Source organism: Salvelinus alpinus, chromosome 32 (assembly GCF_045679555.1).
Source record: "Salvelinus alpinus chromosome 32, SLU_Salpinus.1, whole genome shotgun sequence".
NCBI lineage: Eukaryota > Metazoa > Chordata > Actinopteri > Salmoniformes > Salmonidae > Salvelinus > Salvelinus alpinus.
The window spans coordinates 25264111-25289135 of NC_092117.1; the positions used below are offsets into that span (position 1 = coordinate 25264111).

Here is a 25025-nt window from a genome sequence, read left to right on the forward strand (position 1 = left end):
TGATGATTTGTGTGAGATTGAGGGCATCTAGCTTAGATTGTAGGACTGCCGGGGTGTTAAGCATATCCCAGTTTAGGTCACCTAGCAGAACAAACTCTGAAGCTAGATGGGGGGCGATCAATTCACAAATGGTGTCCAGGGCACAGCTGGGAGCTGAGGGGGGGTCGGTAGCAGGCGGCAACAGTGAGAGACTTATTTCTGGAGAGATTCATTTTTAAAATTAGAAGTTCGAACTGCTTGGGAATTGGCCGTGGAAAGTATGACATTACTTTGCAGGCTATCTCTGCAGTAGATTTCAACTCCTCCCCCTTTGGCAATTCTATCTTGACGGAAAATGTTATAGTTGGGTATGGAAATCTCAGAATTTTTGGTGGCCTTCCTGAGCCAGGATTCAGACACGGCAAGGACATCAGGGTTGGCAGAGTGTGCTAAAGCAGTGAGCAAAACATGCTGGCTATAATGGGTGAGGTCACCGCATGTATGGGAGGTGGGACAAAGGAGGTGTCAGAGGTATGAAGAGTGGAACTAGGGGCTCCATTGTAAACTAAAACAATGATAACTAACCTGAACAACAGTATACAAGGCATATTGACAATTGAGAGAGACATACAGCGAGGCATAAAGTAATCGCAGATATTGATTGGGAGAGCTAGCTAAGACAACAGGTGAGACAACAGCAGCTAATCAGCTAACACAAGACAGCAGGTAAAATGGCGATGACTACGCAGAGCGGTGTCGCATTAACTACACCCAGAGCCTGAGTTCGCGGCTGGGGCCGACAGAAAATATTAGGATGTTTATCATTATAATTAATAGTGTTCATAGTGCTCATGAATAAATGCCACATCAGTGTAATATAGGGGCTATAATAAAACGTCCAATATAAACTTTCCATTACAAACTAATCAAAGTCCACTACATGTTATGACCCAAATTCTTATAGTAAAATATTTAAATCCTGGATTTGTAAGAATTCAAAGTAAGAGGTGCCCTGCTTCAAGGAATTTGGAGCAGCCGGGTCCCCTAATGCTAATTTGCATGTGTCACCACCATCAGCACTGCTTTCGGGAATGAATGCAGCCCAGTTTACAAGTTTTGTCGTCAAATGAGTAGGCAACTGTAACGAATCTGTTGGGAAGACAGGAGAACACCCCACCAACTTTATGTGGCGAAAATGGAGCGCGTTTGAATGTGATAGCATCACATCACTTCTGATCATGTAAGTACATCGTTTTACTCCTATAGCTAACTATGGAAATACCATTATTTGCATGCGACAGCAGTCTGCACATGGCAAAAGCTTTTATTGGGGAGACGATATGAGTCGAATCGTCATGATGTAGCCAAGCGTTCGTCAGCGAAATTTCTAATAATGTTGATGCACAGGTTTTGGGATTAAATTGTTTTAACAAACGCGTTTACCAAACACCGTGCATGCATACTGCACAGAGTAGATCACAAATACCAACTCGGTTATAGCTGAAGGTCGAATGGTCACAACATCGCACTGCGCTACCTCGAAATGACAGGTGCACTGTTGTATTTGAAATATGTCATGCCATACGTGTGCATGATGCGAGGTGTTCGATTAGCCTATGTTACATGCGAGCAGGTCCAACATGTTCTTTGATATGTGTGTAACTGCTATATGACCTTGCAACATTAGTAAGCCTATATTTTATGATTTCACATTTTGTGTGTGAGAGAGAGAGAGAGAGAGAGAGAGAGAGAGAAAGAAAGAAAGAAAGAAAGAAAGAGAGTATAATGTTTGGTTAGCTGTAGGATGTGTTCATATAAACTATGCACAGTCCCAGTAGGCTACACAACCTCATCCTGCGTGTAGGGGGTCTCTCTGCGGGGGGGGGCATGAGATACTTCTCAAAATAGCCCCTATAGAATAGACATATCATAACATAGCAGCACAACTGTAAACGCACTCTCTCTCTCTTACAATGTTCTTCTGTGCTCAGATAAGCATTTGCTTATAGTCATCTGGAGTGAGATTGCATTCTCAGCTGTGTGGTGGCAGCAGTTCTGAGGAAAAGGGTCCTGCCACTTTCAGGACTGTATGGGTCTAAACGATCTTTTAAGCTGCTCATTTAGAAATGTTCACCTTCAACATCCTTAATAACATAAAGGACATCCCTGCCTTTAATGTTACTTGCTCTGTGCCAATGGGAAGGTCATTTTTCAGACATGTCATTAATAACTTTGTTGTTACATAATCATAACTCACAAATCGTAATTCCAAAATCATAGCATTACCATTTGATATTACATTATACAGTGTCATAACACACATTACATTTAACCATTTAACCATATAGTTTTGCAACCTCAGGTGGTTTTTACTCAATTAAATCATTGTGGCCAAGGAGTTATTACAGGTTCGATCATTTCTGAGCCGCACTGACACAATCCTTTAATAACTCTACCTACATGTACATATTACCTCGACTAACCGGTGCCCCCTCACATTGAGTCTGTACCTGTACCCCCTGTATATAGCCTCGCTATTGTTATTTTCCTGCTGCTCTTTAATTATCTGTTACTTTTATTTCTTACTTTTTTAAGGTATTTTCTTAAAACTGCATTGTTGTTTAAGGGCTTGTAAGTAAGCATTTCACTGTAAGGTCTACACCGGTTGTATTCGGCGCGTGTGACAAATACAATTTGATTTGATTTGATCTGATCCCTGCCAGAGACAGAATACTTATTGGTGCAAAAGATCACGCTTTGAGTTTGAAACTCTGCAGGTATAAGGAGTTCCAAAGAAGCCCAACAGGCATCCCTGGAACTCATGGCACATTAACATCAGGGTGCAGTAAGCTAGAGTCCTACTAACTAACTAACCCTTTCCATGTGCAGCACAGCACAGCAGCAGAGTATTAGCAAGGCTGTTAACAGTCAACTCTGTGCCCCCTCTCACCCCCAGATTCCATCCCAAGCCTCCACAGCTCCCAAACAAACAATACTCCACCAGCTCTGATCCGGCTGCTGTGAGCCAATATTTAAAGGGTGTGACTTTAAAGCAGGAGCGCCGACGAGATGTAACTTGCACAGTAATGTCAAGCTGCGGTTTGGCAGCCAGTACAATAATGTTGTCTCATTGCTGTGTGGAGCTTTTTCGGACAGCTCCATGAATCAGAAGACACATTTTGATGGATGGAGGACGTCTGTAAGATCAAAGCTGTATCAAATGGTTCCAAAGTACGTAATCTCATATTTACCACTGATATGTGCTGATTTTGGTCTCTCAGGTCCAATCTGATCGAAAGAAAAGTCATACCTCAAGAGATGGAAATTGAGAAGGAAGTGTATCATATACTGTAGGCCAGTTGTTCCCAAACTTTTTATAGTCCTGTACCCCTTCACACGTTCAACCTCCAGCTGCGTACCCCCTCTAGCACCAGGGTTGGCACACTCTCAAATGTTGTTTTTTGCCATCATTGTAAGCCTGCCCCACACACACTATACGATACATTTATTGAACATAAGAATCAGTGCTCTGTAATCCTAGATTCAGATCATTCAGGCGAGAAAAAACATCACCCAGATAGGCCAGTCGTGTGAGAAACTCGTCATCATGCAAGCGGTCAGACAAGTGAAAATGATGGTCAGTAAATAAAAAAGCTTGTCTCTCAATTTAAAAAAACGTGTCAATAATTTGACCCTTGATAACCAGCGCACTTCTGTATGTTGTAAAAGCGTTACATGGTCGCTGCCCATATCATTGCATAGTGCAGAAAATACACGAGAGTTCAGGGGCCTTGCTTTAAGAAAGTTAACCATTTTCACTGAAGTGTCCAAAACGTCTTTCAAGCTGTCAGGCATTCCCTTGGCAGCAAGAGCCTCTCGGTGGATGCTGCTGTGTACCCAAGTGGCGTCGAGAGAAACTGCTTGCACGCACGTTAAAACTCCACTATGCCTCCCCCTCATGGCTTTTGCGCCATCAGTACAGATACCAACATGAGCAGCAGCTACAGTTGAAGTCAGAAGTTTACATACACCTTAGCCAATTACATTAAAACTACGTTTTTCACAATTCATGAGACAATAACGACCCAGACCATAACGACCCATTTTGTAACCTAATATGTCACTTCATCAATACAGCTTGAAAGCCTTCACTGTGTGTATGACCCTGCCAAGAATTTATTGCACAAACTCAGAACATCTACATTCACTTGTTTTCCTGAAACTGGCTAAAACGACAAAGGGGAGGTCCAAATTAGGGTTGAATATTTTCCCTGTATTTTACAAATGTTCCATCCCGAGAATAAATCACTTTTCTCCCCAGTAACCCAGTAGTTCCTGCCCAAACCAGAAGTGTCATTCTAAAGCATATAAATGCCTGGATTTGATTAGAGCTATGATCGGCATGACAATTCAAACCTGATGCTACCTGAGCCTGATGAGCCATACATTAGACTTTTTATGAGCCTTACATTAAAGACATTTATGAGCCCTACATTAAAGACTTTTTATGATCCCAAGCCCAAAACAGTCCAAATGATCTTCACGAAGATCGAATGGTTATGGGTGGGATTAAAAAACGACTATGGTCACCCGCCATCGCACGTTCTCTCTTCTTTCAAACTCCCTGTGAGTTCTATTGGCTGCTGTATGTAACAGTCAGCAAACAAGAGATTGCATCACTCGTCCAACAGTCTATTAGTATAAGAAACAATATAAAAAACAATTCCAGCAAGCTAATCTAGTCTAGCTTTTCTTGGGACTCCAAGAGCTAAGGAGTGTTTAAGGAGAGAGGCCAGCAGAGCGCAGGTGTGTAATACGCAAGAGACAGAGGCTATAAGTTAGAAGCTTATGCATTACCCATCATTCATGAACTAAATATAAGGCTAGTAGGCCTACTGCATACAATGTATTACCTGAAAGAGGTAGGCTAGGATATACAGTTGAAGTCGGAAGTTTACATACACCTTAGCCAAATACATTTAAACTCAGTTTTTCACAATTCTTGACATTTAATCCTAGTAAAAATTCCCTGTCTAAGGTCAGTTAGGATCACCACTTATTTTAAGAATGTGAAATATCAGAATAATAGTAGAGAGAATGATTTAGTTCAGCTTTTATTTCTTTCATCACATTCCCAGTGGGTCAGAAGTTTACATACACTCAATTAGTATTTGGTTGTATTGCCTTTAAATTGTTTAACTTGGATCAAACGTTTCGGGTAGCCTTCCACAAGCTTCCCACAGTAAGTGGGAAAATAAGATGCCATCTATTTTGTGAAGTGCACCAGTCCTTCCTGTAGCAAAGCACCCCCACAACATGATTCTGCCACCCCCGTGCTTCACGGTTGGGATAGTGTTCCTCGGCTTACAAGCCTCACCCTTTTCCCTCCAAACATAACGATGGTCATTATGGACAAACAGTTCTATTTTTGTTTCATCAGACCAGAGGACATTTCTCAAAAAAGTACGATCTTTGTCCCCATGTGCAGTTGCAAACCGTAAACTGGCTTTCTTATGGCTGTTTTGGAGCAGTGGCTTCTTCCTTGCTAAGCGGCCTTTCAGGTTATGTAGGACTTATTTTACTGTGGATATAGATACTTTTGTACCTGTTTCCTCCAGCATCTTCACAAGGTCCTTTGCTGTTGTTCTGGGATTGATTTGCACTTCTCGCACCAAAGTATGTTCATCTCTAGGAGACAGAACGTGTCTCCTTCCTGAGCGGTATGACGGCTGCGTGGTCCCATGGTGTTTATACTTGCATACTATTGTTTGTACAGGTGAACGTGGTACCTTCAGGCATTTGGAAATTGCTTCCAAGGATGAACCAGACTTGTGGAGGTCTAGAATTTGTTTTCTGAGGTCTTGGCTGATTTCTTTTGATTTTCCCATGATGTCAAGCAAAGAGGCACTGAGTTTGAAGGTAGGCCTTGAAATACATCCACAGGTACACCTTCAATTGACTCAAATGATGTCAATTAGCCTATCAGAAGCTTCTAAAGCCATGACATAATTTTCTGGAATTTTCCTGCTGTTTAAAGGCACAGTCAACTTAGTGTATGTAAACTTCTGACCCACTGGAATTGTGATCCAATGAAATATAAGTTAAATAATCTGTCTGTAAACAATTGTTGCAAAATGTATTGTGTCATGCACAAAGTAGATGTCCTAACCGACTTGCCAAAACTATAGTTTGTTAACAAGAAATGTATGGAGTGGTTGATAAATGAGTTTTAATGACTCCAACCTAAGTGTATGTAAACTTCCGACTTCAATTGTATGTTTGGCCACATACGGACCGTTAGTTGAATTCCCGCAAGAGAGTGACGGTTAATGTGATTGGATGTTAATTATTTGACTAGACTACCTGTATTTGACATTGTGTTGTTATTCGCTGAACACTAGATGGCTTCATTTTATTTTTGGCAGTGAAACGGGGCTACTCAGGCGAGGAAAAACTCATCCAAATGTATAGTCCCGTTGGGAAATATAAAAGGATTGTTTGGAAATGTGAAGAAAAAAAAAAAGATGAAATGTGAATCACATTTTTACTTGGCGTACCCCGACGGCTAGTTTGGGAGTACCTGCTGTAGGCAATCTGAAAAGGACAAAAGAAAGTTGTCCCACAGTTTACCAGAATACCTGAATAATTTAGATTAGCCAGGACACGGTTACACAAACACAGCGCAGCAGAACTACCTGAGAGCTGTCAGGGAAGACCAAGGATATGAGAAAATAATCATCTGCAAGAATGTAAAGCTCCACAGAAATCCTCTATGCAGTCAAGACATTTGGTCTGAAAACAAGATTAAATCCATGAAAGTATATTGATTTAAGGCATGGAATGTACTCATTAGCTTCCCATTAAGAAAATAAGCTTAGGGTTGTTTTCAGGTCTTAATAAAGCTGGTGAGACTTCAAGATAGCAAAATACACAGACTGCACAGGTTGAGCCTGGTTTTAAGGTCTGGGGATTAATACCATCTGCTATTGATTGTCTTTGAAGGCTAGAGCTTGTGAGATTTACATACCAGGTCTCAAGCATGGATTACACTTGAGGCCCATGCGATTTCCACAGAGTTGGGTATGGCTGCCTTTTCCTGTTACGCTCCTTGCATATGGAATAGCCTGCAGACTAAACTTAAACTTGAGACTCTTGTCCCCCTTACCCATTTTAAATATTTATTGGAGGATTTTTATTTTTGTATTGCTTGTAACTGTTTCGGGTAATGCAAGTTCTTGTGCTGTTAGGGGAATGACCTATGTGTAAATGTAATAATCTGCTGCTGTATTTTTTTGTGTTATCTGTGATCGTTTTATTTGTCTTGTGTAGTTTCTTAATCATTGTACCTAAACTGTATGTGTAAACATGTATACGGAGGGCCCAGCTGTAAAAGAGACCATGGTCTCAATCTGTGTTCCTTGTTGAAATAAAGGTATAATAATAATATGGTAAACTGCAGTATTCTAACCAATTGCAGTTATTTGTCATATTCCTTGAAAACGAAAAGAGCTCAACTTGACTGAACAAAATAAATGGCATATTTTTTTGTTCTCAGGGGGAAACTATTGGTTCAATAAGCACTCAGGTGAGGGCAGGGGTTACACAGGTTTGAATTAAGTCTGATATTTTCATGTTTGAATCACAGTCTTGACCTCTCTCTGGCTGGGGGCCTTTGATATCAGCTTGTTATGGAGGGCAGGGCACATTCCATGGATTAGCTGTGTAGTGATCTGCTAAGGCACTACCCTGCTGAGCAAGCTGCCAACTGCTGACAGTTTCACAAAATCATCTCTTTATCACAGCCACACTGCCAGGGAGGGTTTGCTGAGGTGTTTTCCTAGGGCTGGTTAAAACGTACTATCCTTTTATGTATGGTGTGGTGGACAGCCAAGATATTCAAGGTTGAGAGACAATATAATTATTCCAAATTACATTAAAATGTTTCCCTCCTGCCTTCACCTGGCACTGCAGGCCCTCTTACTCAGATTGTAGATGGGGAGCAAAGTCAGGAAATTAGCTCCAATCGAATCCTCAGGTGTCTTAGGGTGGTGAATTAATGAACTCATTTACCACCTCAATTAAACCAAATGGGTGTAATGTACCATGCATGAGGACAGATGAAAACTTCACTTCTGCTTGAATATTGGGTTCAATTTGGGTGGTGTAGTAATTTTCCTCTGCTGCGCACAATGCTTTGCTTGCTTAATTCGGACTAGGGTTGAATAGCGTGAACCGGTTTACCGAGATTCCGCATCTCAGTATGGAGCACAGTTCACAATGCATGTATTATCTCATCATGGTAACTTTTTTTCTTGTGACAGGTAGGCCCATATTTGCTGCAGCATAGCCTATGCTACAGTAATATACAGTGCTTTCAGAAAGTATTCACACCCCTTGACCTTTTCCACATTTTGTTGTTTTACAGCCTGAATTTAAAATTGATTAAATTGAGATTTTGTGTCACTGGCCTACACACAATAACCCATAATGTCAAAGTGGAATAATGTTTTTTTGATATACATTTCTTTAGAAATTAAAAAAAAATGAAAAGCTGAAATGTCTTGAGTCAATAAGTATTCAACCCCTTTGTTATGGCAAGCTGTCACACCCTGACCTTAGTTATCTATGTTTTCTTTATTATTTTGGTTAGGTCATGGTGTGACGAGGATGGGTATGCTTGTTTTGTATTGTCTAGGGTTTTTGTATGTCTAGGGGTGTTTGTAAGTCTAGGCATATGTACAGTGGGGAGAAGAAGTATTTGATACACTGCCGATTTTGCAGGTTTTACAAAGCATGTAGAGGTCTGTCATTTTTATCATAGGTACACTTCAACTGTAGTGGTGGTCACACAAAATACTGACTGGTTTTCTGATCCACAGCCCTACCCAACAGATGCATATCTATATTCCCAGTCATGTGAAATCCATAGATTAGGGCTTAATGAATTTATTTCATTAGACTGATTTCCTTATATGAATTGTAACTCAGTAAAATCTTTCACATTGTTGGATGTTGCGTCTATATTGTTGTTCAGTGTATTTAATGTATCAATCTTGAACAGGATTATCTATTTTGGATGCAATTTTAATTTAATTGATGGAGAGAGAGAAAGACTGTGAGAGAGTGTTTGTGTGCGCACTGATTTAAAGCAACGATATTGGAGTGACAGGCTGTTTTAAAACTCTGCAACTGTAATTTAAAAATAAATAATCTATACAATAAAAAAATAAGGTGACCCCCCGAAAGCCAGATGGAGATGTGAAAATTAGATGCGCAGTCAGTGCCTTCAGAAAGTATTCATACCCCTTGACTTATTCCACATTTTGTTGTGTTACAGCCTGAATTCAAAATGGATTTAACCAAAAAAAATATCTCACACATCTACACACAATACCCCATAATGACAAAGTGAAAACATGTTTTTTAGATTTGTTTTGCAAATGTATTGAAAATGAAATACTTATTTTTACATAAACTCCAAGCAGGCTGTCATGTGCCTTTTACTGAGGAGTGGCTTCCATCTGGCCAATCTACCATAAAGGCCTGATTGGTGGAGTTCTGTAGAGATACTTGTCCTTCTGAAAGTTTCTCCCATCTCCACAGAGGAACTCTGGAGCTCTGTCAGAGTGGCCATAGGATTCTTGGTCACCACCCTGGCCAAGGCCCTTCTCCCCCGATTGCTCAGTTTGGCCGAGTGGCCAGCTGCTGTAGGAAGAGTCTTGGTGGTTCCAAAATCCTTCCAGTTAAAAATGATGGAGGCCACTGTGTAGTTGGGGACCTTCAGTGCTGCAGAGTTTTTTTGGTGCCCTTCCCCAGATTTGTGCCTCAACACAATCCAGTCTACGGACAATTCCTTCGACCTCATGGCTTGGGTTTTGCTCTGACATGCACTGTCAACTGTGGGACCTTATAGAGACAGGTGTGTGCCTTTCCAAATCATGTCCAATCAATTGAATTTACCACAGGTGGACTCCAATCAAGTTTTAGAAACATCTCAAGGATGATCAATGGAAACAGGATGCACCTGAGCTCAATTTCGAGTCTCAAAGAAAAGGGTCTGAATACATTTGCTAAAAAAAAAAAAAACTGTTTTCACTTTGTCATTATGGGGTATTGTGTGTAGATTGCTGAAGATTTTTTTTTTTAATCCATTTTAGAATAAGGCTGCAATGTAATAAAATGTGGTGAAAGTCAAGGGGTCTGAATACATCCCGAAGGCACAGTATATATATTTTTACACGTTTAACCTCTTATTTTTGTTGGCACAAAACTTAAATCCATACTTCCATTCATTTTTATGGATTACCTTCAGACGAGTCCCGGGAACATCATTGTGTTTGTGAGAGTCTCCCTTTTCTATAGAGTGGTAATATTAGTTATTAGGCCAAACAGTTCGGATGCTACAGACATTTTCATGAGAAAAACGATTTTTGGGATGTCTCCTGGTCTGACAAACAGCGTTGTAGCTCTGCTACTTTCCACCGCAGATGTGGAAGGGCGACATAGACGAATGCGGTGGATTGAGATGCAGCCCGTGCAAAAAACAGATATCTCTAGCTTAAACTGACAGATTTTGATAGAGCTTTTTTTATTATGTTATTAGATTGACCGGTGAGACAATAGACTCTATTATTGCACACAGAGTGAGTCCATGCAACTTATATGACTTGTTAAGCACATTTTTACTCCTGAACTCATTTAGGCTTGTGTCACGGCCGTCGTGGAGGAGGAGACCAAGGCGCAGCATGGTATGCGTACATTCTATGTATTTAAACGAATGAACACTGAACAAACTAAACAAAATAACAAAACGAACCGTGAAGCTATACAAATGAGTGCTGAACAGGCAACTACACATAGACAAGAACCCACAAAACCAAAGGGAAAATGGCAACCTAAATATGATCCCCAATCAGAGACAACGATAAACAGCTGCTTCTGATTGGGAACCAATTCAGGCCACCATAGACATACAGTGGGGAGAACAAGTATTTGATACACTGACGATTTTGCAGGTTTTCCTACTTACAAAGCATGTAGAGGTCTGTAATTTTTATCATAGGTACACTTCAATTGTGAGAGACGGATCCAGAAAAAATCACAGAAAATCCAGAAAATCACACTGTATGATTTTTAAGTAATTAATTAGCATTTTATTGCATGACATAAGTATTTGATCACCTACCAACCAGTAAGAATTCCGGCTCTCACAGACCTGTTAGTTTTTCTTTAAGAAGCCCTCCTGTTCTCCACTCATTACCTGTATTAACTGCACCTGTTTGAACTCATTACCTGTATAAAAGACACCTGTCCACACACTCAATCAAACAGACTCCAACCTCTCCACAATGGCCAAGACCAGAGAGCTGTGTAAGGACATCAGGGATAAAATTGTAGACCTGCACAAGGCTGGGATGGGCTACAGGACAATAGGTAAGCAGCTTGGTGAGAAGGCAACAACTGTTGGCGCAATTATTAGAAAATGGAAGAAGTTCAAGATGACGGTCAATCACCCTCGGTCTGGGGCTCCATGCAAGATCTCACCTCGTGGGGCATCAATGATCATGAGGAAGGTGAGGGATCAGCCCACAACTACACGGCAGGACCTGGTCAATGACCTGAAGAGAGCTGGGACCACAGTCTCAAAGAAAACCATTAGTAACACACTACGCCGTCATGGATTAAAATCCTGCAGCGCACGCAAGGTCTCCCTGCTCAAGCCAGCGCATGTCCAGGCCCGTCTGAAGTTTGCCAATGACCATCTGGATGATCAAGAGGAGGAATGGGAGAAGGTCATGTGGTCTGATGAGACAAAAATAGAGCTTTTTGGTCTAAACTCCACTCGCCGTGTTTGGAGGAAGAAGAAGGATGAGTACAACCCCAAGAACACCATCCCAACCGTGAAGCATGGAGGTGGAAACATCATTCTTTGGGGATGCTTTTCTGCAAAGGGGACAGGACGACTGCACCGTATTGAGGGGAGGATGGATGGGGCCATGTATCGCGAGATCTTGGCCAACAACCTCCTTCCCTCAGTAAGAGCATTGAAGATGGGTCGTGGCTGGGTCTTCCAGCATGACAATGACCCGAAACACACAGCCAGGGCAACTAAGGAGTGGCTCCGTAAGAAGCATCTCAAGGTCCTGGAGTGGCCTAGCCAGTCTCCAGACCTGAACCCAATATTCTGTGAATACTATAGACATCAAGAAAGGTTGATGCTTAGTCAGTTGATTAATGACACGTTTTTCCAACACTTTTGATAAACAGGGCAAAATAGAAATAGGCCTATAGCAGTTAGATCCGCTTGATTTCCCCTTTTAAATAAAGGACAAACCGTGGCTGTCTTCCAAGCAATGGGAACCTCCCCAGAAAGGAGAGACAGGTTAAAAAGTTTGGAGATAGGCTTGGCGATGATAGGGGCAGCAAACTTAAAGAAGAAACACTAGCTGTGCCAACAGAGATTCTGGGTTCGAGCCCAGGCTCTGTCGCAGCCGGCCGCGACCGGGAGGTCCATGGGGCGACGCACAATTGGCCCAGCGTCATCCGGGTTAGGGAAGGTTTGGCCGACAGGGATATCCTTGTCTCAACGCGCACTAGCGACTCCTGTAGCGGGCCGGGTGCAGTGCACGCTGACCAGGTCGCCAGGTATACGGTGTTCCCTCCGACACAATAGTGCGGCTGGCTTCCGGGTTGTATGTGCGTTGTGTCAAGAAGCAGTGCGGCTAAGTTGGGTTGTGTTTCAGAGGACGCATGGCTTTCGACCTTCGCCTCTCCCAAGTCCGTACGGGAGTTCCAGCGATGAGACAAGACTGTAACTAATACCAATTGGATACCACGAAATTGGGGACAAAAAAGGGGGGGGAAAGAAATAAAGAAGAAAGGGTCTAAACCATCTGATCCAGATGTTTTTTTGGGGTCAAGTTTCAGGAGCTCCTTTAGCACCTCAGACTCAGTTATTGCCTGCAGGGAGAAACTTTGTAGTGGGGCAGGGGAAAAAGAGGGAGAAGCATCGGGGATAGTCGCATTAGAAGGGGTGGGAGATGAGGAAATGTTGGTCGGGCAAGGAGGCATGGCTGAGTCAAATAGGAATCGTGACTTAATGAAGTAGTGATTAAAGAGCTCAGCCATGTGCTTCTTGTCAATAACAACCACATCATCAACATTAATGGACATGGGCAGCTGTGAGGGGGAGGGTTTATTCTCCAGTTCTTTAACCGTTTTCCAGAACTTATTGGGGTTAGACACACAGAGAAAGAACTGCTCCTTAAAGTAACTAACTTTGGCCTTCCGGATAGCCTGAGTGCACTTATTTCTCATTTGCCTGAACGAGAGCCAGTCAGCCTGAATATGCAAATGCAAATGCAATTCTTGAGGTGGAGTAACTCTGCAAGATCACGGTCGAACCAGGGGCTGAACCTGGGGCTGAACCCTTTATAGGGACTTGTATGTTAACAATACCACTGAAAATATCAAAAAAGAAGGTCCAAGCGTCTTCGACAGAGGGGATCAAGCTGATTCTATACCATTTTACAGAGGCCAGTTCAGGAAGGAAGGCTTGCTCATTAAAGTTTTTTAGAAAGCGTCTATGACAAATCAGAACAGGTAATTTCACTGAGCAGCCATTACGAACACAGGCTGTAAAACAGTGATCACTAAGGTCATTACAGAAAACACCAAACTGATACCTATCAGGATTATTTGTGAGGATAACATCGAGGAGAGTAGCCTTTTCTGGATGTTTGGAGTCATACCTTGTAGGATTGGTAATAATCTGAGAAAGATTTAGGGAGTCCCATTGCTTTAGGACTTGGTCAGGTGGTTTAAGCATGTCCCAGTTTAGGTCAACTAGCAGGCCAGGAGAGAGCTGGTGATGATAGAGGACGATAGCACCCAGCAACAGTCAACAAAGAGCTATGTGAAAGTTTAATGCTTAAAACCAGCAAATCAAATTGTTTGGGGACAGACTTGGTGGAGACAACCGAGCACTGTTATCCTTGGTAAAGATTGCCACTCCCCCACTTTTGGAAGATTTGTCTTGGGGACAAATTTTATAACCAGAAAGGATAACATCAGTATTCAAAGAACTCTTCCTTAACCATGTCTCAGTAGTGACCAACACATCTGGATTGGGGCTGTGAACCCTCACTTTCAATTGATCCATTGTAGGTAATAAGCTTATAGTGTTAATGTGCAGAAAACTCAGGCTTTTACGAGAGCAGAAATCAGTGAAGCAGATATCAGAGCACAAGTCAGAACTGGGGCTAGCAACAGTAGGTGGGCCAGGGTGTACATGCACATTTCCAGATATTATCAACAGTAATACAATCAAGGCACGGTATAGGACAGGGAGAGGTCTGCAGTGCTGATTTATGCCATTCATGTATTAATGTCTTAAATTAATGATGGACTGTTGTTTCTCTTTGCTTATTTGAGATGTTCTTGCCATAATATGGACTTGGTATTTTACCAAATAGTGTTATCTTCTGTATACCACTCCTACCTTATCACAACACAATTGATTGGCTCAAACACATTAAGACGGAAAGAAATTCCACAAATTAACTTTTAACAATGCACACCTGTTAATTGAAATGCATTCCAGGTGACTACCTCATGAAGCTGGTTGAGAGAATGCCAAGAGTGTGCAAAGCTGTCATTAAGGTAAAGGGTGGCTACTTTGAAGAACCTCAAATATAAAATATGTTTTGATTTGTTTAACACTTGTTTGGTTACTACATGAATCCGTATGTGTTATTTCATAGTTTGATGTCTTCACTATTATTCTACAATGTAGAAAATAGTAAAAAATAAAGAAAAACCTTGGAATGAGTAGGTGTGTCCAAACTTTTGACTGGTACTATATATATATCAATATTGAACAGGATTATCTATTTTGGATGCAATTTGAGTTCACAGGAACTCTTTAACATAGACTGAGCAGGATAATCCACATGAAGTTATGATCCTTTATTGATGTCACTTGTTAAATCTACTTCTATCAGTGTAGATGAAGGGAAGGAGACAGGTTAAGGAGGGATTTTTAAGCCTTGAGATAGTTGAGACATTGTGTGTGTGTGCCATTCAGAGGGTAAATGGGCAAGACAGAAGATTTAAGTGCCTTTGAACGGGGTATGGTAGGACGTGCCAGGTGCACGGGTTTGAGTGTGTCAAGAACTGCACGCTCAACAGTTTCCCATGTGGCTCAAGCAGTGGAGGCTCCTCAGAGGAGGAAGACCATCCTCTTCAGTGAATTTCATAAAAATAGTTCAACATTTAAAAACTTTATATATTCACATCACCAAATAATTGATTAAAACACACTGTTTTACAATGAAGGTTTACAGTAGCTTCAACAGCATTCTGTAGGGTAGCACCATTGTGTAACTAGAAGACAGCTAGTTTCCGTCCTCCTCTGGGTACATTGACTTCAATAAAAAAAACTAAGAGGCTCATGGTTCTCACCCTCTTCCATAGACTTACACAGTAATTATGACAACTTCTGAAGGACGTCCTCCAACTTATCAGAGCTCTTGCAGCATGAACTGACATGTTGTCCACCCAATAAAAGGATCAGAGAATGAATCTAGTACAGCTAGCTAGCACTGCAGTGCATACAATGTGTTGAGTAGTTGACTAAAAGAGAGAAAAAGACAATAGTTGAACAGTTTTGAACATACTAATTTCTTTAAAAATGAAGAAGAGAGAGAGATATAGCTATATTTCTTTATTTACATTTTTTATTTCACTTAGCTAGCGAATGTACTTAGCTAGTTTAGCCTACTCAAACACCCGGCTCAAACAGAGATGCATGCTATATTAGCTAGCTGTCTATGGTTATCCAACACTGGAACACTTCCAAGTCAAGGTAAGCTTTTGGTTTTATTGATTTATTGCCACCGGGTCCCGCCAGTGTAACTGCTAAACTGCTTGCTGACTGTACACTGTACTTCATGATTGTAGTGGGTTTATTGACGTGTTAATTCTAGTAACTATGTTGACTATGACATTAGCTAATGGTGATGATGATGTAGGCTGTGTGTAGCGGTTAACAGTTATGATATGAAGGTTTGGCTTGGAAAGATTTTTTTCGCCTTGTCACATACAGCTGATGTGTTGTGCACTGAAGTCCACTAGTGAAGGAGAGCGCGTAGGTGCGAGAAGGGATTATACATTGAGCAAAATGATCATGCTGTTTGTATGTGGCTCCTATGAAAGTGAACTGGGTTTGCGTGTGATCAGTGTTGTATTTATTCTGACGATTCTGTTGAAAAACATTTCTGAAACGGAAGTAAATGGAACGTTACGGGGATAAACATACCTGAATTTGTCCAATAGAAACTCTCGTTTGCAACTGTTGGACTAATAATTACGCCCTAGATTAACTGGATGCAGGCAAGAGTGTGCAAGGCAGTATTGAATGTGTCACTGTCTGCCACCTTGATTACAACATTTTTTCGCTCGACCTGTGCACCTACGTTGTAAACTTTCATTCATTGGCTAGGTTGTAGCAACCTCATGATGGGTACAGGGAAAATTTGAGTATCATATAGTAGCCTAAACATATCAATGTTACATTGAACTGGGTGAATGCAATATGAATGACAGTCATCCAATATGCTGTAATAGAAATAATGCCATACAAAAAATATATAATCGGCACCTTAAACGTCACCGACCGCCACTGGTATCAAGAATGGTCCACCACCCAAAGGACATTTAGCCAACTTGATACAACTGTGGGAAGCGTCAACATGGGCCAGCATCCCAGTGGAATGCTTTCGACATCTTGTTGAGTCCATGCCCCCACGAATTGAGGCTGTTCTGAGGGCAAAAGTGGGTGCAACTCAGTATTAGGAACACTCAGTACACTCAGTGTATATATACTGTTTATATACAGTTGAAGTCATTAAAACTCATTTTTCAACCACTCCACACATTTCTTGTGAACAAACTATAGTTTTGGGAAGTCGGTATGGACATCTACTTTGTGCATGACACAAGTAATTTTTCCAACAATTGTTTACAGACAGATTATTTCACTGTATCACAATTCCAGTGGGTCAGAAGTTTACATACACTAAGTTGACTGTGCCTTTAAACAGCTTGGAAAATTACAGAAAATGATGTCATGGCTTTAGAAGCTTCTGATAGGCTAATTGACATCATTTGAGTCAATTGGAGGTGTACCTGTGGATGTATTTCAAGGCCTACCTTCAAACTCAGTGTCTCTTTGCTTGACATCATGGGAATTCAAACAATAGTACGCAAGTATAAACACCATGGGACCACGCAGCCTTCATACCGCTCAGGAAGGAGACGTGTTCTGTCTCCTAGAGATGAACGTACTTTGGTGCAAAAAGTGCAAATCAATCCCAGAACAACATCAAAGGACCTTGTGAAGATGCTGGAAGAAACAGGTACAAAAAGTATCTATTTCTACAGTAAAACGAGTCCTATATCGACATAACCTGAAAGGCCGCTCAGCAAGGAAGAAGCCACTGCTCCAAAACTGCCATAAAAAAGCCAGACTACGGTTTGCAACTGCACATGGGGACAAAGATCGTACTTTTTGGAGAAATGTCCTCTGATCTGATGAAACAAAAATATAATTGTTTGGCCATAATGACCATCGCTATGTTTGGAGGAAAAAGGGGGAGGCTTGCAAGCCAATGAACATCATCCCAACCGTGAAGCACGGGGGTGGCAGCATCATGTTGTGGGAGTGCTTTGCTTCAGGAGGGACTGGTGCTCTTCACAAAATAGATGGCATCATGAGGCAGGAAAATTATATGGATATATTGAAGCAACATCTCAAGAGATCATTCAGGAAGTTAAAGCTTGGTCTTCCAAATGGACAATTACCCCAAGCATACTTCCAAAGTTGTGGCAAAATGGCTTAAGGTCAACAAAGCCAAGGTATTGGAGTGGCCATCGCAAAGCCCTGACCTCAATCCTATAGAGAATGTGTGGGCAGAACTGAAAAAGCGTGTGCGAGCAAGGAGGCCTACAAACCTGACTCGGTTACATCAGCTCTGTCAGTAGGAATGGGCCAAAATTCACCCAACTTATTGTGGGAAGCTTGTGGAATGCTACCCGAAACGTTTGACCCAGTTAAACAATTTAAAGGAAATGCTACCAAATACTAATTGAGTGTATGTAAACTTCTGACCCACTGGGAATGTGATTAAAAAAAATAAAAGCTGAAATAAATCAATCTCGCTACTATTATTCTGACATTTCACATTCTAAAAATAAAGTGGTGATCCTAACTGACCTAAGACATGGAATTTTTACTAGGATTAAATGTCAGGAATTGTGATAAACTGAGTTTAAATGTATTTGGCTAAGGTGTATGTACACTTCTGACTTCAACTGTATATCCTAGCCTACCTCTTTCAGGTAATACATTGTATGCAGTAGGCCTACTAGCCTTAAATTTAGTTCATGAATGATGGGTTATGCATAAGCTTCTAACTTATAGCCTCTGTCTCTTGCGTATTACACACCTGCGCTCTGCTGGCCTCTCTCCTTAAAAAACGCTCCTTAGCTCTTGGAGTCCCAGGAAAAGCTAGACTAGATTAGCTTGCTGGAATTGTTTTTTTATATTGTTTCTTATACTAATAGACTGTTGGACGAGTGATGCAATCTCTTGTTTGCTGACTGTTACATACAGCAGCCAATAGAACTCACAGGGAGTTTGAAAGAAGAGAGAACGTGCGATGGCGGTTGACCATAGTCGTTTTTTAATCCCACCCATAACCATTCGATCTTCGTGAAGATCATTTGGGCTGTTTTGGGCTTGGGATCATAAAAAGTCTTTAATGTAGGGCTCATAAAAAGTCTTTAATGTATGGCTCATCAGGCTCAGGTAGCATCAGGATCGAATTTTCTTGCCGATCAAAGATCTAATCAAATCCAGATATTTATATGCTTTAGAATGACACTTCCGGTTTTGGCAGGATATACCGGGTTACTGGGGAGAAGAGGGATTTAGTCTCGGGGTGGAACAATTGTAAAATACAGGGAAAATATTCAACCCTAATTTGGACCTCCCCTTTGTCGTTTTAGCCAGTTTCAGGAAAACAAGTGAATGTAGATGTTCTGAGTTTGTGCAATAAATTCTTGGCATGGTCATACACACAGTGAAGGCTTTCAAGCTGTATTGATGAAGTGACATATTAGGTTACAAAATGGGTCGTTATTGTCTGGGTCGTTCCACCAATGTGGTGTCTTTTGAGAAGTCTAACTTGGTAAAAAGAAAAATAATAATTCACAAAATTTGAACTTTCTGTCATAAAGAGCACATATTCAAATTCATAAAAAACATGTTTTCCATCTCAAGAGGTTAAATTAGAAAAATGACTATAGTATAGCCACCATGCTTATACATCTGCATTGCTTGCTGTTTGGGGTTTTAGGCTGTGTTTCTGTTTAGCACTTTGTGACATCGGCTTAATGTAAAAGGGGTGTCATGCAATCTATGCGTAGTGGGTGCGGAGTCAAGTGCAGGAAGCAGAGGGTAAAGAACAATGTTTTATTCCGGCGCAGGGGAAAATGGTTACGCCAAAACACCAGGCGCAAATAACAAGACCGGCCCAAAACCAGGACCCAACCAGTCCGGAGGAAAAAACAAAGGAAATCGCACAACCACAAACATGAACAGAGGAAAAATATGCCCGCACAAAGAGCAGGCCGGCATACCGGCTTAAATAGCCCAACTAAAACCTAAACAAGAAACAGGTGTAACCAATAAGACAAAAACAACAGAAAAGGGAAAAAGGGATCGGTGGCAGCTAGTAGACCGGTGACGACGACCGCCAAGCGCCGCCCGAACAGGAAGAGGAGCCACCTTCGGTCGGAGTCGTGACAAGGGGCTTTATAAATACATTTTATTGATTGATTAAGTGACAAATAAAGTAAGAGTTGATGTAACAGGGTTGACGATTTAATCTTAAACAAATAATTTACGTGAACTGAACGATTGTTTTAATATGGTGAAACTATTCCTTTTAAATGTTCGGATTAAGTGGGTTGAAATCTTCAGGGTTGACAGCGGGATCCATAATATTTGCAGAATTTTTGCACTTTAGCAAGCCTTTATTCATATGAAAACATCTGATTTATTGAATTCTCCATGTGGTCTATATTAAAGAGGAACTTCATTTAATATAACAGGCTTTTAAAATGTAACATTGGGGCACAATTTCGACTTAATATATCAAAGGGACGCAAAAGGCACCCATTTTGTGGAACATCCAATCTAATGGTCATTGTGGACACCATCATGGCGCAGCCCTGCTGTTTTGGCAGAAAAGAGGAGGATGGTTTGGATCAGTCTGACGCCCACCCCTCTTCTGGTGTATGTTGTATAAGGAAAAATTTATTTAAGTTACTACGACTGTGGTATGTGGTTGTCCTACCAAGCTATCTGTAAGTCACTCTGGATAAGAGTGTCTGCTAAATTGCTAAAATGTATGTTGTTTTGGAATTTCTGTGGCTGAGTGTTACTCAAACCTGCGTCCACTCTCACAACATCCCCACTGAACTTCTGGAAATATAGTGCATGAGGGAAATTCAGACAGACATGACTGCAGCATGGTTCCTTTGCCCATAAATGACAACTAGTGATGCCACTGACATGTTCAGAGCCAAGTGGAACCTGAACCTGTTTCATCTCACATTGATTTGCACACTCAAGGTTCACTGACTCTATGGCCTTTTCCCTGAGTGGTGTCAAGGCATGTGAAATACCATGACAAATGTTTTACACTAAATTATTGGGGCATACATTCTATGTTGACATATGGAGAGAGTTTATATGACAGGCTGTCAGATGGCTTTAACCGTGCCTTTCAGAATGACAGGATCCCTGTAAGAGATGAGTGAGTTGACCTTCAGACTAATAGATTGAAAACATCCTGTCATGATATCCGCTTTATCAGCTAAAAATGCAGTGTGAGCCTTGTGGATCACACAGGCTGGACAACATGTTTTAAACTGCTATTGGTCTATTTAGTTATTTTAACTTACACTTTAGGTTACCTCAGGCCACAGATTCCTCTCGGTTCATGTATTTGTTTGCTCACCCAGATACGGAAACGTAATCAGAACACAGAGCCAGTCTTCTAGATTCCATTCAACAGCTACAGGAAGAGGATATGGGGATTGTTTCACCCTGTATGATTAAATGTATGGGTATGGCTATGGAGCAATGTTATGTGATTCCTGCGGGGGTCCAGTCGATGATAGGTAATAGTATATCATTTTAGGAGTGAACCTAAAGGACCCTGAACCCTCTCCATGACATATGGACGTGAAGCGGAGTGGACCGATAAGCCTTTTATTCAGTCTACTGCACCACCGGTGTGTGTCTGCTGTCTGCCGTCTTGATGGCTTCAGCAGGTGCCTTCCAGGACCCATGCAAACAATTAGAAAAAGGTCACTAACAATCAGGGCTAATGGGTTGGTAGGACTGTGCTTGGCAACTCACTCTTGTTTTCTTTGGTATCGGTTTAGGTGATGATGGGAAGAGAACAATTGTGTAATGACTTCTGGACAAGGTAACAGGATGTACAGCCCTTCGAGGGTTGAGAATGTTGACCTTTTGTCTTGTGCTCGAATAATAGGGTTCAAAGGGGGAAGAAGGATCTACAGTAAGAAAGAAATCTCCTGCATCTAGATCCCATACATACAGAGCTGGATAGGTAAATATATCATTAAGGACCTAAATTGAGATGGCGGGTGTTCAGATTTCCTTCCCCAGCATATGGTGAAGTGATTTCAGCAGTGTCCATGTCATAATGAATTGAGTTCTTTCCGAAGCTCCATTCCTCTGCCAGGTATGTCACGTACAGGGCACACACAGATACCAACATGCCTTCAGGCACAAATCAACTCCCCCCACTGATTCCCCAAAAGCTAAACAGAATGTGCAGTTACACAACACAGCTCTTCTGGGATTTTGATACAGCTGTTGTAGATGTACTTTCAAATTTGCAAAACAAAACATAAGGAACACATCTTGGTCAAATTATTCAGGTCTGTGAATGAATCTGTTTCAGATTGGATGTTCTGTCAGACTTTCAATAATTTCCTTCGAGCCTTGATTAAATAAATGAAATATAGTCTTAATGTGTAGCAGCCACTGCCACATCCCACATAGCTGTGGATTTTAGAAGAATGCTATGAAAAACATCAGTCGGATTTGCCCAACTGAGACCTCTGTTTTCTTCCTTTACACTTTACACCGTAGCAGTTCAGAGGTAAATCCACAGAGTTACAGTGTTTTATTCCCTGCAAAAACTCTAATCCTGCATGGGGTTCAGGGCTCTATCAACTCCTTTAAGAGTTAAAAAGGCTTTCCCAAGGACTTTGTTTCTGTCCTCTCAGTCTTAAATCTCAGTATGTTGTCAGAGACACCACTTTCACTCCTTTTGTGAATGTGTTTTTTCTTTCTTTGGTTGTTGTGCCACAAACTCAACAGGAAGTTCTAGAATAGGCATTGACTGTATTGCCTGTCGTTACTATTCTGTCTGGGTAGACAGAATTCAAACCAATTTGAGCAAGTAGACATCTTATCATGTCATGATACTGTAACACATGGAAAATGTTAAACTAATTGCACATCTGATATTAAGATCGTGTTACTAACCGGAATAAAGTTGGTTGACTGGTCTAGTAGTGGGAGAAATGAAGTAAGAAGGACAAGCTATACAAATATAGACAACCACCACAGGTCTCACCCTGCCCATTTCCCCCCGTACTCCGGCCCTGGAAAAACACAGTCAGTGCTGTCCTGTTCTGTGTGCTGAGTGAGTTTTCCATCCTGGAGAAAGCCAAATAAAACAATGTGGCCGAGGTTGGAGATCTAGAGCCAATTATGACGATATACGCATCTTTGTTTTGAGCTTGTTTCAGAAATATAATCAGGTCTACTTCTTTAAAGTATTATATGGCGTCAGGACATCTAGTGTTTCCCAACTCCGGTCCTCCAGTACCCCGAACAGCACACATTGTTGTTGTAGCCCCAGACAAAAACCCCTGATTCAACTTGTCAAGGGCTTGATGATTAGTTGACAAGTTGAATCAGGTGTGCCTGTCCGGGCCACAACAAAAATATGTACATTTGGCGGTACTAGAGGACTGGAGTTGGAAAACACTGCATTAGAGGACAGGTTTTGGACCTTCCCTCAGCAGCTAGCCCAGTTTTTTTGTGGGCTAGGGATCTGGGGTGTTTTGAGGGGAAGCTGCCAGATTACAACTCCTGCGATGGTCTCTGTCCAAACCACAGCAGCCTTATTTTAGACTAGACAGGGTGTGGGTGAAAGCATTTGTACCATAAGAGTCAACAACAGTCTCACACTCGGCATATCCAGTAGAATACTGTCAAAGCCGAACATAAACAACGCTTCAGACAATTCCATTCAAACATACTAATTCCATTCAACAGCCACAGCAGACAATCTAAAGAGCATTTGGAAAACCACACTCAGAGCAATGCTTTATGGTGTTGTCCGAAGAAAAGGGCTCTCAGAGCGCTACATTTAGACACAAAGCTACAGTGCCTTCAGAAAGTATTCACACCACTTGACTTATTCTACATTTTGTTGTGTTACAGCCTGAATTTAAAATAGATTCAATTGAGATTTTGTGTCACTGGCCTACACACAATACCCCGTAATGGCAACGTGGAAATATGTTTTTCAAAATGTTTACAAATTAATTAAAAATGAAAAGCTGAACTGTCTTGAGTCAATATGCTTTCAACCCCTTTGGTACGGCATGACTAAATAAGTTCAGGAGTAAAAATGTGCTTAACAAGTCACATAATAAGTTGCATGAACTCACTTTGTGTGCAATAAGTGTTTAACATGATTTTTGAATGACTAGGCCTATCCCATCTCTGTACCCCAAACATACAATTATCTGTAAGGTCCCTCAGTCAAGCAGTGAATTTCAAACACAGATTCAACTACAAAGACCAGGGAGGTTTTCCAATGCCTCGCAAAGAAGGTCCCATATTGGTAGATGGGTAAAAAAAACAAAAGAACTAACATTGAATATTTCCCATTTGAGCAAGTTATGAATCACACTTTGGATGGTGTATCAATATACCCAGTCACTACAAAGATACAGGCATCCTTCCTAATTCAGTTGCCGGAGTGGAAGGAAACCGCTCAGGGATTTCACCATGAGGCCAATGGGGACTTTAAAACAGTTACAGAGTTTAATGGCTGTGATAGGAGAAAACTGAGGATGAATCAACAACATTGTAGTTACTCCACAATACTAACCTAAATGACAGAGTAAAAAGAAGGAAGTCTATACATAATTCAAATATTCCAAAACATGCGTCCTGTTTGCAATAAGGCAATAAAGTAAATCCAATACGACACATTATTGAGTACCACTCTTCATATTTTCAAGCATAGTGGTGACTGCATCATGTTATGGGTATGCTTGTAATCGGCAAGGACTAGGGATTTTTTCACGATAAGAATAGAGCTAAGCACAGGTAAAATCCTAGAGGAAAACCTGGATCAGTCTGACCAGACACTGGGAGATTAATTCACCTTTCAGCAGGACAATAACCTAAAAGACAAGGCCAAATATACGCTAGAGTTGCTTACTAAACAGACAGTGAATGGCCTAGTTACAGTTTTGACTTAAATCGGCTTAAAAATCTATGGGAAGACTTGAACATTTCTGTTTAACAATGATCAACAACCAACTTGTCAGAACTTGAAGAATTTAAAAAAGAATACTGTACAATCCAGGTGTGCAAAGCTTTTAGAGACACACCCAGAAGGATTCACAGCTGTAATCACTACCAAAGGTGCTTCCACAAAGTATTGACTCAGGGGTGTGAATACTTATGTAGTAAATATGATATTTCTGTATTTAATTTTAAAGAAATATGCAACATTTCTAAAAATATGTTTTCACTTTGTCATTATGGGGTATTGTGTGTGGGTGAGAAAAAATCTACTGAATGCATTGAATTCAGGCTGTAACACAACAAAATGTGGAATGAATCAAGGGGTGTT

At 41.2% G+C, this 25025-nt stretch overlaps 1 protein-coding gene across 3 annotated transcripts in view; it reads left to right on the forward strand.

Moving 5' to 3' along the window:
* Positions 1-1079: 1079 nt before the first annotated feature.
* slc29a1a (solute carrier family 29 member 1a) overlaps positions 1080-25025 on the forward strand; it is a 62359-nt gene continuing 38413 nt past the window's right edge. For 2 of the 3 annotated variants that reach the window (XM_071380362.1, XM_071380368.1), the window contains exon 1: positions 1080-1219. The gene's annotated coding sequence lies outside the window, so the exon portion shown is untranslated. The remainder of the gene's footprint in view (positions 1220-25025) is intronic. The other variant, XM_071380364.1, reaches the window with a different exon arrangement.